Source organism: Mus musculus, chromosome 3 (genome assembly GCF_000001635.26).
Source record: "Mus musculus strain C57BL/6J chromosome 3, GRCm38.p6 C57BL/6J".
Classification (NCBI taxonomy): Eukaryota; Metazoa; Chordata; class Mammalia; order Rodentia; family Muridae; genus Mus; species Mus musculus.
The window spans coordinates 94,158,722-94,172,425 of record NC_000069.6 but is presented as its reverse complement, the minus strand read 5'-3'; the positions used below and the strand labels follow the sequence as shown (position 1 = coordinate 94,172,425).

Sequence of the window (13,704 nt, the reverse complement as noted above, 5' to 3'; positions counted from 1 at the left end):
CAAAGCTTCTGCAAGGCAAAAGACACCGTCAATAAGTCAAAAAGACCACCAACAGATTGGGAAAGGATCTTTACCTATCCTAACTCAGTTAGGGGACTAATATCCAATATATATAAAGAACTCAAGAAGGTGGACTCCAGAAAATCAAATAACCCCATTAAAAATGGGGCTCAGAGCTAAACAAAAATTCTCACCTGAGGAATACGGAATGGCAGAGAAGCACCTGAAAAAATGTTCAACATCCTTATTCATCAGGGAAATGCAAATCAAAACAACCCTGAGATTCCATCTTACACAAGTCAGAATGGCTAAGATAAAAAATTCAGGTGACAGCAGATGCTGGCACGAATGTGGAGAAAGAGGAACACTCCTCCATTGCTGGTGGGATTGCAAGCTTGTAAAACCACTCTAGAAATCAGTCTGTCAATTTCTCAATAATTGCACATATTGGTTGTATTTTTGTTGAAGGTGGTATAAAATACTATGTTTATGCTTATACATCCGGTTTGTACAAGCTGGAGAATAAATAAATGCAACATAAAGCCTTGTCTAAACTTTTCATGAATTGTGCATGCTTTTTACTACTGAAATGAAGCAGAGGTTGCACTACAGGATTGGGCCTCTGGAGGCTGAGGAATAAGCCTCCTGCTTGGGAGAAACTGAGTGAACTGTTTCCTTTTCTTGGCTCTTTATTGGGTCAAAGGAATTAATATCATTAGTGTTAGCATCAATTAAGCCATGGTCAAATTCTTTCATGTTTCTTGAGGCTCAATGTAGCACTTGTCTCCTCTGTACCTTCTTCTCCCAATGTAAATCTCTGTAGGACATCAGGACACCTTGTTCATTGAAGTCACGGTCACTAAGAGAACAGGTCGGCTGTTCTCTGCTGACATCCAGCTAGCACGTGATACTCTTTGGTGACCTGTTTTGTTTTCATTGCTGGGGTTGAACTCAGAGACTTGTGCCCACTGAGTAAGCTTGGTCTGTTAAGTCTGAGGAATAGTATCTCAGTCCCCTAAAAAAGCATTTCTATTTTAATAGGTAAAAATCAGTTAAGTAGCTGCCTGCTTAAATACATGTTGAGAGCAAAGACTCTTCCTTGGAGCAGATGTAAGTAAAAGTCTGAGAAGCTGGACTAAACGCATGGAGACTGGGAGGCCAGGAACTGAATGAGATGGAGGAGGGTGGTTCTCCCACCCATCAACTACTGCTAAATCTGTCTATCAAAATGGTTTAGAGACGAGAAAAAAAAGGAAAGGTTGTCCTAGCGACTTCACCTGTTTAAGAGATCGTTCTCCTGATTGCCTTTTGCTTTCTGCAAAAAATACAAAACAAAGGCAAGTTACCTGCAGCTGCTATCCTTGTCTTACCACTTTTCCACACTCTTAAGTAAGCAGCCAGTATAGCCATATAGCCCTCTGTAGGACTTTAATCAGCAAGTACCAGCCAGATACCACCAGTAAGAGGAACAGTTTGCATGTACATGTGAACAATATAACTGCTGTTTGCCACTCTTGTTGGCAGCATGAACCTAGGAGAGGGGGATCTGAAAACAAGGCACTCTAAGGTTGCATGCAGTAGCCACCTTTATTCTGAGCATCTTTGTCCAGACAGTTTATACTCTGAAGGTTAAGAATCACATAGTAATGCTCTCAATCACAAGGACAAGCCACATGTGCAGAAAATAGAGTTTTCCATAGAAGCATATGAATAACAACAGCTGAAGTAAACTCACTTCAATCTGCTATACTAGAGGGCGGCTTAAAATAATTTTCCAAGAAAAGCTCTGTGTTTCGAAGAAAGTGAGGTCACAGACTTTCCTCTTGTTTCCTTGGAGTTTTTTCATAAGCAATCTGGCATCTCCTCCTTTTTATTTTTTGGTAGCAAGATATCCAGAGTGATTTTGATTTGAGATGTTGTAGATAAATCTAATTCTCATTTGATGCATGAGTATCCTATAAATACGATGGATGTTAGAACTGTGAAAGCATTGTGTTTAATACTTTGCCACCAAGAACAAAGAACCAAATGATGTCAGGTACTACTAGTGACATTATTATGTTGACCACAGAAATCTAGAGAATAGCTTGAAAAGAGACCCAGGCAATTTGTATTTCTAGTATCTTGTAGAATATAATCTCACATTTGCCTTTAATAGTAATAAAAATTTTGTGATGTCCTATGCAGTCAGGAAGTGATTCAGATTCCAAGGGGAAGTCCTTTCTCCAGATGGAGGAGTGAATGTTACAACCCAAGGTCTAGGTACCTTCTCCCCTGGTGCCATCATTGGGTCCCAGGTGGGCAGACTTGACTTTTGATGGTAGAGCCACATCTCCCTTTTTCCATTAGCAAGAGGCTTGCTATCTTTCTTGTGACTTCCACTTTCTCCTCACACTCCACAGGTATCTTTGATGGCTCAGGGCTGGTGAAGCTAAAGAGGAATTCGTGAAGTTTTAGTGGCTCCATCTGCAATGACAGATGCACACCCACCCCTGCCCAACTTTCTTCTGAAAGAGTAAAAATGGGGCAGGTTAATGTATCAGCTTCCTTATTATACAGGCCATACCTGTAATAGATGAATCAAAACAGCCAGTTCCACCTGGTGGGCTGAGGAAAAAGAAGTATACCATGAATCCCTCTCATACCCTTAGTTGAACCAGCAATAAAATAAGGATCTGTGGAATGGGAGAAGGTTGGACAATTTTTGTAATTACAAGTTCTGTTTGTGAGAGAACCCTATAGCTTACCAGCTGGATAATGATTTCCTATCCTTCCATAGTAATCTGCCAGTGAAATTTTAAAAATCTATAGAGTTCTGTAATGCTCTTTTAAAATGTTAAGGTTAATATGATACAGCAAGGGTGGAAACCATGTGTCTTAGTCAGGGTTTCTATTCCTGCACAAACATCATGACCAAGAAACAAGTTGGGGAGGAAAGGGTTTATTCGGCTTACACTTCCATACTGCTGTTCATCACCAAGGAAGTCAGAACTGGAACTCAAGCAGGGCAAGGAGCAGGACCTGAGTCAGAGGCCATGGAGGGATGTTCCTTACTGGCTTGCTTCCCCTGGCTTGCTCAGCCTGCTCTCTTGTAGAACCAAGATTACCAGCCCTGAGCTGGTCCCACCCACAAGGGGCCTTTCCCCCTTGATCACTTATAGAGAAAATGCCTTACAGTTGGATCTCATGGAGGCATTTCCTCCACTGAAGCTCCTTTCTCTGTGATAACTCTAGCTGTGTCAAGTTGACACAAAACTAGCCAGTACACCATGTAATTGTTAACATCAGGTTCCCTCCCCCCTCCCCCCCCACACACATCAGATTTACTAAACTGAGCAAGAAGAGTAAGGTAAGCAGCTAGTAAGCTAGTATTTTATGGCCCCTGTGCTGTAAATGAATTCATCCCCAAGTTTATCCTCTTGTGCTATATAATACCTATAGGAGACAGTTTATTGGGGAAAATTAAATTTAAAGGCTGTGAAGGATCCACACGATGAGCAAATGCCTCTTTAGTCTGGAATCAAATAGCTGTAATTTTTGCATCTCTAGATAATATAGGAGGACTGTCCAATGCTGCCTTTCCTTTGAGAGTTTGAAATAAAGACCATAGGGCTTAAAATCATTTTGATTTTGTTGAAATTACACTGGAAATACCAAGTGTACCTCATGAGGCGAGGGAGGAACTGCTAAATTCCTGCATGGTTTCCTGCCATGGCCTGGCTTGCCTAGGTTGTAAAGTTAGTGTTTTCATAACCTCTCCTCATCAAAAAGTGGAGAAAATTCCGTATTAAATTGATACTAAATTCACCATCCCATGCTTCAGAGTCATTTTCGGGCAATGGCAGGTTTGTCTAAAGGAGAAGCCACTAACAGCTGAGGGAGCTGTCACCCACACAGGTGATAGTGTTTTTACTTTTGATATTGCCTGCGCAGAGAAAGCCTCCTTCATTGCCTCTCATCACTTTTAAGGCTTGATCACCCAGTTTCTATTCATTTAAAGAATTTGCCACCTCTTTTTCGTGATTACTATCCTCCCTATCTTTTCCAAGAATTTTAATAACAGCCCAAATTAATTGGCCCAATTTTGACCCAAATTTTAACAGTGTGGCAATTTGTATATGCTTGCTCTAGGGGGTGGAACATTAGGAGGTAAGGCCTTTTGGGAGTAGGTCTGTCATTGTGGGCATGGGCTTTTGTTTGTTTTTGTTGTTTTTTTTTTTCAAGAATATTCTTTTTTATTAGATATTTTCTTTATTTACATTTTTTTCTTTTTCCTTTTCTTTGGATATTTTCTTTATTTCCTTTTCAAATGTCATCCCCTTTCTCGGCTTCCCTCCCTTCCAGAAACACCCTAGCACATCCTCCCTCCCCCTGCTTCTATGAGTGTGTTCCTCCACCCTCCCAATTCCACCTCCCCCACCCTTGATTTCCCTACATAGGACCAAGGACCACTGCTAAGCACACTCCAGTGAAGTCTGCTTGGCAGGCTGAGAGGCCTGGAAGCACTCACAAGGCAGGGAGTGTCAACGAAACTCAACCTCCTGGAACCAGGCATTCTCATAACCTGTATATGTATACCCTATCCCAGTGTTAGTCTGGTGTATAGATCCACATGCCCTCTTTTAGTATTATTTTATTTTAAGTGCCTTTAAAGATTGAATTCTGACATAGCTAAGCCTTCACCAGTGTTCCAATGTCATAGAAATTCCTTGAAGCTGACAAACTTGGAATTCAGTAGAAATTCAGTAAGAATGTTAACATTCAAATTTACTTCTGGTAGAGACAGTGAAACTAATTAGGCATTACAAAGAATGGAGCCTGAATAGCTCTGGGCTGGTCTGTAGAGTGTTTACTTGGGACAATAGCCAGTCTTACCCAGAGAAGGGAATTCACAATGGCCTAGGGAATAGGTGGGTTTACCATGAAAGAGTTAGGGAATCCCCCTGAAACAGGTTTCTTCACTAGGCCCAAAGAAACAGCATAATCAGGCATTTACTAAAAACCCCTGGTGGTGGGCTTAACAATAGACTAGCATTACACCTGGCTCCCTTCTTAGTAGTAGCAGCCTGGTCCCTGCCTACTTTTGATGTATACATTCCTTTTGTATTGTGTCACTGTCACTCAACAGATGTATCTCCCTTGGTTTCTTGTTGCTCTTCTGTATAAAAAGTTTGATGCTCGACTTGAAAAATTACACTCAGATTCTACACAATCTCTCATGTCGCTTCTGTCTGTTATTCACTGACTCCTCCACCTGCAACTAGAGACTTGTTCTACACAATCAGGGACCAAAAACTTAATAAAGTCTTAGAAAGAGGGGGCAAAAGGTCAAGAGACAAAACAACAGGAGATCGTCCTCTTAGCCTTATGTAACTTAGTTTGAGTTGGAATTAATTCAGTATTTCAACCAAAACCTGAGGTTAGGCCCAAATAAGGGTTCTTTAAAATATTCTCCATACTTACGAATTCTTGAAAAACTAAAAAGATCCTTTTATTTTTCTTTAATATAAGTAACTTGAAAAGTACAATGCCAAGATAGAAAAGCTAAATTAGATTAAAAATTAAAAGCAAGGCCAAGCATGGTGACCTTTAATTCCAGTACTAGGGAGGCAGAGGAAAGTAAATCTCTGAGTTTGAGGCCAGCCTGATCTAGAGAATGAGTTCCAGGACAGCTGGACCCTGTCTTGCTCATCTTCTGATCAAGCCAGAGGAGAGCATGGTTCCTTGACAGCACTCTGCAATCAAAGGTGGCATTATCCTGTGCTGGTGGACAGTGTGCCATAAAGTGGCTGATCTTGATGGGCTCATCCATGTAGACATGACGCTCCTGAAATGGGTGCCACTTTAGGCAACACGTGAACATGGCCGATGCTGACTGTGTCGGGGGTTTCTGGACCAGGGACAATGAGGAGCTCCTCCAGGTTTGAATGCACTTCACAAGCTGACACCCCCATTCCCACAACATTTTTAAATCAAACTTTGCATTATCTAAGCATAGATATCAACAACTCTTCAATTGGGCAGGAAGATCTCAGTGCAAGCCCCATTAACTTTTTTAAAATACAGAGGCTCCTTGACCAAAAAAATATCTCCACCTAGCAGCTTTCAGTCCATCTTCCCTAGGATGAAAAGGCTCAAACATTGTGAAGCTTCGAACTAGTAAACTCCTGGAAGACAGTTTGGGGACTGGAGGCTTCCCAGCAGTTAAGTCACATATCAGTCTTGTGTTTTGCTTGATAACCCGGCCTGTTCTCTGCTTCTCCCCTTCCACAGCAGAAAGGTGCAGCACTGAAGCATAAAGAGGGCTGACTCTGAGAAGCCGGAAGGTACTTGAGGGCCCAAGGAAGAGAAACAGAGGACTGTGGGCAGCCACCACTGGGCCTCAGGGGTGAGAAGAGATCCAGGGACAGAGGAGGAGGGCTAGAAGGTCAGCAGGCCTAGCTCCATTGCCCAGGTGTGCCAAGGCTGCCCAGGAGTGTCAGGAGTCCACGGCCCAAGTGAACCCAGGCTGTGATCCGGGCTGTGGGCATGAGAAGGCTGCCTGGGCAAGGGCAGTCTCTGGGTCACCTGTCCAGGGCACCTGGCGTGTATCCCTGGGACCAGTGTGGGGACCTGGCTCTGCAGAAAGGTGCAGGGAGAGCAAGGAGCTACAAGAGGGAGGCATCTGTGCTTAGGCTGGCTGGAAGTTGGTTCCTTGGAACTCTGGGCTCTGCTGCTCAGCACGTGGACCACCTCCCCTCAGGAGCATCTTCCCCAGAGTAGTACCTCATGGATTACCATCTCAGGGAGTACTACAGTGTGGGAAAGGGAGGCTGGCTCAGAGGTGGAAGGAGAAGCCTGGAGGCCAGGGCTGGGACCATGGCAGCCTCCTCCAATTGCAACCAGTGAGGCAAGAGGCAGGAAACTTTTGGACCTTGCCAGCATTGGCTGCCATAGTGACACTGACTGAAACCTACCAGGTGCAAGGCCACCTGAACGTGCACCCTTTTCAAGGGCCCTCCTTTGCCTTCTCCTATGCAGTACATGTGCTTGACGCTGTGGAAGCCATATTTGTCACTGGCAGAGACAAGGGAAAGCTTATTATTAACTTGATGACTCCCCCCTTCCCCCCCAACCTCACCGTGGCCATCTTTGTCTTCTAAACTCCAGACAGCCTTCAGGGCCATTTTGGTTAAGGGCAAGAGAACTTTGAAGAGTTAGATATTTCCAAAACACACAGCAACAACTTTTGAGTAAGAAAGTACCAACTTGTACTTAATGTATTTACTACAGTTCACACTGAAAATACTAACATGAAAGGAGCATTCTTCCAGGCAAAGGAAACACTCATAAGCACCCATCATAGCTGTGGGCAACTGAGTCACTCACCCCTGCACTACAGAGGACCAAATTGCACAAGTCCCTAGATTTGATGACTCCTGAAGGGCTTTCCTCCCTCTGCTAAATTCCCAGTGTTTTATGATTTCCATCCCAAATTCCTGTCATTTTCACTGATGAAACAATGTTTCTCAGAACTCCTTCCAGGATTCTAACCTGAGAACGGAAAGTTGTTTGGATTTTATTCTTCTTTTTTGGCGGTGGGGATGGAGGTTGTTGTTTTATATTGTTGGGGTGATGGTAGGATTAGTTACAGCTTTTCTCTGGCTGTCCAGGATCTCTTTATGTAGATCAAGCTCAACAATTCCTCCTTAAGCTCCCTCCCCCTAACTCCTTACTGAATGCTAGCTGCTAACTACAGCATTCACTCACTGAAAACTCACTGACCAATCCTGAAAGGGAAGCATGGAAATTGCTTGTTTCCCTCTCCTTCACTTCTTGTAGAAACACACCTCCCAGTCTAATCCCCAACTCTATAGCAATCCTGGGGTGACCACTTTTCACTGTCTCTCCAAATTGCAAGGAGACAAAATAAGCAGGTTGTGGTGCAATCTCCTCCCTCCTGTGAACCCTTTCAGACTCTAAAACTATCCCCATTCCTAAGTGTCAGCTCCCTGTACACGGAAACATTAAATCACCAGTGGCCAAAACTCTTAGGTCCAAAGGAAAGTTCCTGCCTGACAGCAGTGATGGCTGTCCTCAAAGGTTAACTTGACTGTATCTGGAATGAACTACAATCCAGAATTTATAAAGATATTGTAAAAATATAAACAGGATTATATCCAGGCCTAGTAGTACAGGCCTTTAATCCCAGCATTCAGGAAACAGAGCCATGCAGATCTCTGAGTTCAAGATCAGTTTACAGAACTAGTTCTAAGACAGCCAGGCCTATGCAGTGAACATGTACTAGAACCAAAGAAGCATGTTCCAAAAAATAACAGAAAAAAAAAAGAAGAAGAAGAAGCATGTTCCAGTCCCAGCAAGCAGCAGCAGTGGGCAGCTTGTGTCTAGATTAGAGTCACCTTTTGATCAAGTTGCAGAGATGTCAGCATTTCTAGCAGCAAGCCTGCCTGCATGGTGACATGCTTCCTACCACAATGATAATAGACTGAAACCCCAAAATGGCGAGCCAGCACCAAATAAATGTTTTTCCTTTATATGAGTTGCTTTGGTCATGATGTCTCTTCACAGCCATAAATCCTAAACATCAACAACATATAGAGATCACACTCTTCAAAAATCTAGAGAGGGAACAAAAATCAAGGATCAGAACTGCTATCCAACACAGACAAATGTAGAAATTAGGATCTAAATCTTTAACCATTGCAACCCCAGAATCTTAGATTCTAGCATAAACAACACTGTCAGTCACAGCCAGGGCAATAAGTCTACACTGTAGCCCAGCTATCCTAATATAGCAGTCCCTGAACCTTCCAACATACCTGAAGCACAAGCAAAAACCTTAAAAAGAATCTGTATGAAAGTGATAGAGGTCATTAAGGAGAGAATGAAGAAATCCCTTAAACCTATCCATGAAAGCATATATAAACAGTATAAGGAAAGAAAGAGATCCATTAAAGAAATCCACAAAAACAAAGTAAAGAGTGGAAGGAAATGAGTCAAATTGTTTAATGTGTGAAAATGGAAATAGAATCCATAAAGAAAACAAATACTCAGGGAATTTTGGAAATGAGGAATTTAACATTTCCATACAAGGAATTGGACATAGTACTAATGGAGGATCCAGCAATACCACTCCTGGGCATATACCCAGAAGATGCTCCAAAATGTAATAAGGACACATTCTCTACTTTTTTAATAGCAGCCTTACTTATAATTGCCAGAACCTGGAAAGAACCCAGAGGTCCCTGAACAGAGGAATAGATACAGAAAATGTGGTACATTTATACAAAGGAGTACTACTCAGCTATTAAAAACCATGAATTTATGAAATACTTAGGCAATGTTTGGATCTGGAGGATATCATCCTGAGTGGGGTAACCCAATCACAAAAGAACATACATGATATGCACTCACTGATAAGCATATATTAGTCCAGAAACTTAGAATACCCAAGATACAATTTGCAAACCACATGAAACTCAAGAAGAAGGAAGACCAAAGTGTGGATAAGTTGTTACTTCTTAGAATGGGGAACAAAATACCCATGGTAGAAGTTACAAAGACAAGGCAAAAGACACTGTCAATAAGACAAAAAAGACACCAACATATTGGGAAAGGATTTTTACCAATCCTAAATCAGAGAGGGGACTAATATCCAATATATACAAAGAGCTCAAGAAGCTGGACTCCAGAAATTCAAATAATCCCATTAAAAATGGGATACAGAGTCAAACAACGGATTCTCAAATGAGGAATGGCTAACAAGCACCTGAAAAAAATATTCAACAACCTTAATCATCAGGGAAACGCAAATCAAAAGAACCTTGAGATTCCATCTCACACCAGTAAGAATGGCTAAGATCAGCCGGGCGTGGTGGCGCATGCCTTTAATCCCAGCACTCGGGAGGCAGAGGCAGGTGAGTCTCTGAGTTCGAGGCCAGCCTGGTCTACAGAGTGAGTTCCAGGACAGCCAGGGCTATACAGAGAAACCCTGTCTAGAAAAACCAAAATAAATAAATAAATAAATAAATAAATAAATAAAGAATGGCTAAAATCAAAATTTCAGGGACAGCCATGCATGGTTATGTACGCCTTTAATCCCAGCACTCCGGAGGCAGAGGCAGGTTGATTTCTGAGTTCAAGGCCAGCCTGGTCTACAGAGTGAGTTCCAGGACAGGCGGGGCTATACAGAGAAAACCTGTCTCAAAAAACCAAAACAAACAAACAAACAAATAGATAAATAAATAATAAATTCAGGTGACAGCTGATGTTGGCGAGGATGTGGAGAAAGAGGAACACTCCTCCATTGCTGGTGGGATTGCAAGCTTGTACAACCACTCTAGAAATCAGTCTGGCAATTTCTCCAAAAATTGGACATAATACTACCAGAAGATCCAGCAATACTTCTCCTGGGCATATACTCAGAAGATGTTCCAACTAGTAATAAGAACACATGCTCTACTATGTTCATAGCAGCCTTATTTATAATAGCCAGAAGCTGGAAAGAACCCAGATGTCCCTCAACAGAGGAATGGATACAGAAAGTGTGGTACATTTACACAATGGGGTGCTACTCAGCCATTAAAACAATGAATTTATGAAATTCTTGGTCAAATGAATGTATCTGGAGGATATCATCCTTAGTGAGGTAGCCCAATCAGAAAAGAAGTCATTAGATATTCACTCACTGATAAGTGGATATTAGCCCAGGAACTTAGAATACCCAAGATACAATTTGCAATACACAACAAAATCAAGAAGAAGGAAGACCAACGTGTGGATACTTCATTTCTCCTTAGAATAGGAAACAAAATACCCATGAAAGGAGTTACAGAGACAAAGTTTGGAGCTAAGACGAAAGAATAGACTATCCAGAGTCTACCCCACCCAGGAATCCATTCCATAATCAGCCACCAAACCCAGACACTATTGCATATGCCAGCAAGATTTGGCTGAAGGGACCCTGGTATAGCTGTCTTATATGAGGTTATGCCAGTGAATGGCAAATACAGAAGTGGATGCTCACAGTCATCTATAAGGTAGAACACAGGGCCCCCAATGGAGAAGCTAGAGAAAGCACACAAAGAGCTGAAGGGGTTTGCAACCCTATAGGTGTAACAACAATATGAACTAAGCAGTACCCCCAGAGCTCGAGTCTCTAGCTGCATATGTAGCAGAAGATGGCCTAGTTGGCCATCACTGGGAAGAGAGTCCCCTTGATATTGCAATGTTTATTTGCCCCAGTATAGGGGAATGCCAGGTCCAAGAAGCGGGAGTGGGTGGGTAGGGGACCAGGGCAAGGGGAACTTTCCGGATCGCATTTGAAATGTATATAAAGAAAATATCTAATAAAAAATGAGTTAATATTTAAAAAAAGTTACAAAGACAAAGTTCTGAGCTGAGATGGAAAGAAAGACCGTATAGAGTTTGCCCGACTCCAGTATCCTTCCCATATACAACATACAAACCCAGATGCTATTGCATATGCCAGAAAGATTTTGCTGATAGGACCCAGATATAGCTCTCTCTTGTGAGGCTACGCCAGTGCCTGGCAAATACAGAAGTGGATGCTCACAGTCATCTATTGGATGGAACACAGGACCCCTAATGGAGGAGCTAGAGATAGTACCCAAGGAGCTGAAGGGGTCTGCAACCCTATAGGAGAAACAACAATAAGAACTAACCAGTAGACCCAAGAGCTGTGCCTCTAGTTGCATATGTATTTGAGGATGCACTAGTCAGCCATCAAAGGGAGGAGAGGCCCTTGTTCTTGCAAAGATCATATGCCCCAGTACAGGGGAATGCTAGGGCCAGGAAGCAGAAGAGGGTGGGCTGGAGTGCAGGGCAGGGGCAGGTATATGGGGGTTTTGGGGATAGCATTTGAAATGTAAATGAAGAACATATCTTTTTTTTTTTTTTTTTTGCTTAACATGAAGATAGATCCAGTTCAAATACAGCCATGGGGTAGAAAAACACACACCTTTAATCTGGGTCTTGAGACTGGAAAACACACACCTTTAATGTGGGTCTTAAAACAGGAAAACACAGACTTTTAATCTGGGTCTTGAGACAGAAAAACACACACCTTTAATCCAGAAATTAAGACTAGAAGACACACCCTGAACTGGGCCACACCTTCTGCTTCGGGCCTATATAAGCACATGGAAGAAGGAAGATTTGTCTCTTGGCCTGCTTGCTCTCATCATACAAGCAAGTCCATTTCTTCAGTGACATTAGAACCTACTTCTTCAGGATTCCCGGATATATTGCAGAACACCTGAGACTTCAAACTTTGTGGACTAAGTAAGTACTGGCCTTAGCAATTGTTATATTAGCTGGACCTCAGATTGTAGTTTTTGGTTGGAAGTCAGTCCCAAGGAGACTGTAGCCAGTTGACACTGTTGCTCCCAAAATGAGCCTACAAACCCCCTCAACTCCTTCAGTCCTTTCTCCAGTTCCTCCATTTGGGAACTCACTCCACTCCACTAAATGTGCTCAGTAAAATGGTTTATCCTTTGAGTAGAGGAAGGCTACTGAATTTGTTGAGTTAATTTTATAGGCAGCTACTTTGCTGAAGTTGTTTATTAGGATTAGGAGTTCTCTGGTGGGAGTTTTGGGGTGGCTTAAGGATACTATCATATCAGCTGCAAAATGTGATATGTTGACTTCTCCTTTCCAATTTGTATCCTTTTGACCTCCTTTTGTTGTTTAATTGCTCTGGTTAGGACTTCCAGTACTGTATTGAATAGGCAGGGAGAGAGTCCCTCATTTTAGTGAGGTTTCTTCAAGTTTTTCTCCATTTAGGTTTAATTCCTAATCTTTCCTGATCTTTCCAAGAATTTTACCATGAAGGGTGTTGAATTTTGTCAAATGCTTTCTCAGCATATAATGAGATGATCATGCAGGGTTTTTTTCCTTTGAGTTTGTTTATACAGTGGATTATATTGATGGATTTCCATATATTGAAACATAACTGCATCCATGGGATGAAGCCTTTTATATAGAGGTGGATAATGTTCATGTTGATGTGTTCTTAGATTCGGTTTTTGAGAATTTTATTGAGTATTTTTTTCATTAATGATCATATCTGAAATTGGTCTGAAGTTCTCTTTCTTTGTTGAGTCTTTGTGTGGTTTTGGTGTGAGCATAACTGTGGTTTCATGGAATGAATTGGGTAGTGTTTCTTCTATTTCTGTTTTTTGAATAGTTTGAAGACTATTGGTATTAGGTCTTCTTTGAAGGTCTGATAGAATTCTGCACCAGACCCATCTGGTTCTGGCCTTTTTTTGGATGGGAGACTTTTAATGTCTTATTTCTCTTTCTTTAGGGGTTATGGGATTGTTTAGATGGTTTGCAGGAGGAACAAGCCACAGTCAGACACAGCAAGACTAGCTAACACCACAGATAACCAGATGGCAGTAGAAATACAACACAATATAAATGAGGGTGTTTAGAATTTTTCAAGCTCTTACACAGTTGGATAGAATAGCCAAAATGAATTACCACAGACCTAAGATTCAATAAACACACAAACACAAAATATCAGTGATAACACAAGTATCCAACATCATAGAAGGGGCAATTTCGAAGAAATTGAAACTAAAAATAAAGTGTGTTATAATTGTAACCAACAGGATGAAGAGTAAATAACCCCTAGTTCTTCTTTTCAGATCAACTTTAACCTCCAATTTACCTCCAGCAGAA

At 41.9% G+C, this 13,704-nt stretch overlaps 1 pseudogene; it reads left to right on the top strand.

Annotated features, from left to right (window-relative positions):
• On the top strand, window positions 2,571-5,463 carry Gm20955 (predicted gene, 20955; annotated as a pseudogene).